The 2,500-nt window shown below is 47.4% G+C and overlaps 1 long non-coding RNA gene across 1 annotated transcript in view; it reads left to right on the top strand.

The window, feature by feature from the left end:
- Positions 1 to 222: 222 nt before the first annotated feature.
- LOC135110786 (uncharacterized) overlaps positions 223 to 2,500 on the top strand; it is a 9,907-nt gene continuing 7,629 nt past the window's right edge. The window contains exon 1 of the long non-coding RNA XR_010273424.1: positions 223 to 351. This is a non-coding gene — a long non-coding RNA (uncharacterized LOC135110786). The remainder of the gene's footprint in view (positions 352 to 2,500) is intronic.

Genomic DNA, 2,500 nt, shown 5'->3' with positions numbered 1-2,500 from the left:
TATATTAATTTATGTATTCATTTACTTATTTTTTTGAATGATGGCATTGAGATCTGCTTATTAATGGGTATTTTTCAACATAACTGATTGACTGAAACATATCGTAGTATTTAAAGAGATAATTTCAAGTGGAGCCTTTTGCGTGGGGACTGACTGACTAGCCAATGGTAGTTATGAGGGGGGGATAAAGAGAGGGGGAGGGGGAGAGGGGGGGGAGAGAAAGACAAAGAGACGGTGGTGGGCGTCCCTAACGGATTCCTCCATTTCATTTCAAACCGGCGAGCGGGCAGGTGTGGAGTGTTGCTGCAGGTGTGGACTGCCGGCGACCTGCGTGACCAAAGGAAGGTTTGGGTGAGTGGAATTGAATTGTATCTCTCTGTTGTTAAATGTCTGTTGGTTTGTGGCTGGACTGTACTCCCATCACCTTCTTTTTATCGTATTCCTAATTAGGTTTTTGTAATCTTATATATATATATATTGAATTATTTGTGTGTGTGTGTGTGTGTGTGTTCCTGTTCTCTCCTTTCTCTCTCCTCACCCTTCTTCGATTTTTTTTTCTCTCGCCCTCCTTTTCCTCCTCCATTTTCTTAATACCATCTTCTCTTTCCTCATAATTCCTTCTTTGAATAATGGAAAGTTTTTTTCCTTTTACTTTCATTACAAGAACAATTTTGCGCTTATGTTGAATTTTTTAGCGGTTTTTTCCTGTTTTCCATTCCCTTCTTTCTCTTCCTCCTCCTGACCCTGCTTTTCTCATTCCTTTTTTCCCTCCTCATTCTTCTTTCGCCTCCTTCCTATTAATTCTTCCTTCTCCTCCCTTACCTACGTTACCGCTTGTTAAAATTTAAACACTATGTCAGAAAATATTGCGACTTTATTTATCTATACAAACTGCAACTTTAAAAGCGATAAATAGGCAATGTTAATAGTGTTTTGCAAGTGATACGACAAATTGTGGTGACAGTGCAGACAACTAGACGGTTAAAACTCTCTCTCTCTCTCTCTCTCTCTCTCTCTCTCTCTCTCTGTGTGTGTGTGTGTGTGTGTGTGTGTGTGTGTGTGTGTGTGTAAACAGTTATTGTAGACTAATGATTCCAGTGATAATTTAACAAGGAAAAAAGAAAAAAAAGACATTCTTGATCAAATTAATCATCTGTGGCCTTTCAAACGAATAAAAATCCTGGAACACACACACACACACACACACACACACACACACACACACGAGTGAAGTCATATGTGTGAGAAGGATCCTGGTCAAATGTTAATGATTTTTCAGTGTTCACAGTAAATGTCATTTGTCAAACGGTGTGGTGAGCAGTGCAAAGTGTTGAAGCAGAGGAAAGGCTGTGTGGCAGGTGTGTGGCAGGTGTGTGAGGAACTGTGTTAGGTCAGGTATTCACTTCATATTCATAGCTTAAACTCCCTTTATTGTTATTATTATTATTATTTATTATTTTTTTATTGATTTTATTTTATTTATTTATTTTTTTTTTTTAATGTTTGGCCAAAGTGAAGTGCGTGTTGTAAGGCCACGTCTTAGTTACCCGTCATATAACAAACAGTAGGCGTTCTCAGTAATCTCCCAGTTTTTCTCTCCCCACTCTCCCCTCCCCACAGCTGCTAACTCTGTACAGGGAGGCGGGGGGGGTGGGGGGGAGGTGTTCCACTCCTACCGCTCTTAAAAACAGGATATAATGAAAATATTTTGTGTGTGACTGTCTTTTGCCTGGTGGTGGTGGTGGTGGTGGTCCTGGTTGTGGTGGTGGTGGTGGTCCTGGTTGTGGTGGTGGTGGTGGTGGTGGTGGTCCTGGTTGTGGTGGTGGTGGTGGTCCTGGTCCTGGTGGTGATGGGGGTGGTGGTGGTGGTGGTCCTGGTGGTGGTCCTGGTTGTGGTGGTGGTGATCCTGGTTGTGGTGGTGATGGGGGTGGTGGTGGTGGTGGTCCTGGTGGTGGTGGTGATGGTGGTGGTCCTGGTTGTGGTGGTGGTGGTGGTGGTCCTGGTTGTGGTGGTCCTGGTCCTGGTTGTGGTGGTGGTGGTGGTCCTGGTCCTGGTGGTGATGGGGGTGGTGGTCCTGGTCCTGGTGGTGATGGGGGTGGTGGTGGTCCTGGTTGTGGTGGTGGTGGTGGTCCTAGTCCTGGTCGTGATGGGGGTGGTGGTGGTCCTGGTGGTGGTGGGGGTGGTGGTGGTCCTGGTCCTGGTGGTGATGGGGGTGGTGGTGGTGGTGGTCCTGGTTGTGGTGGTGGTCCTGGTTGTGGTGGTGGTGGTGGTCCTGGTCCTGGTGGTGATGGGGGTGGTGGTGGTGGTGGTGGTGGTGGTCCTGGTGGTGGTCCTGGTTGTGGTGGTGGTCCTGGTGGTGATGGGGGTGGTGGTGGTCCTGGTGGTGGTCCTGGTGGTGGTCCTGGTGGTGGTGGTCCTGGTTGCGGTGGTGGTGGTGGTCCTGGTCCTGGTGGTGATGGGGGTGGTGGTCCTGGTCCTGGTGGTGATGGGGGTGGTGGTG

This window comes from Scylla paramamosain, chromosome 20 (genome assembly GCF_035594125.1).
Source record: "Scylla paramamosain isolate STU-SP2022 chromosome 20, ASM3559412v1, whole genome shotgun sequence".
In the NCBI taxonomy this organism is placed as follows: Eukaryota; Metazoa; Arthropoda; class Malacostraca; order Decapoda; family Portunidae; genus Scylla; species Scylla paramamosain.
The sequence above is the reverse complement of the archived record's forward strand: the minus strand, read 5'-3'. Positions and strand labels throughout refer to the sequence as shown.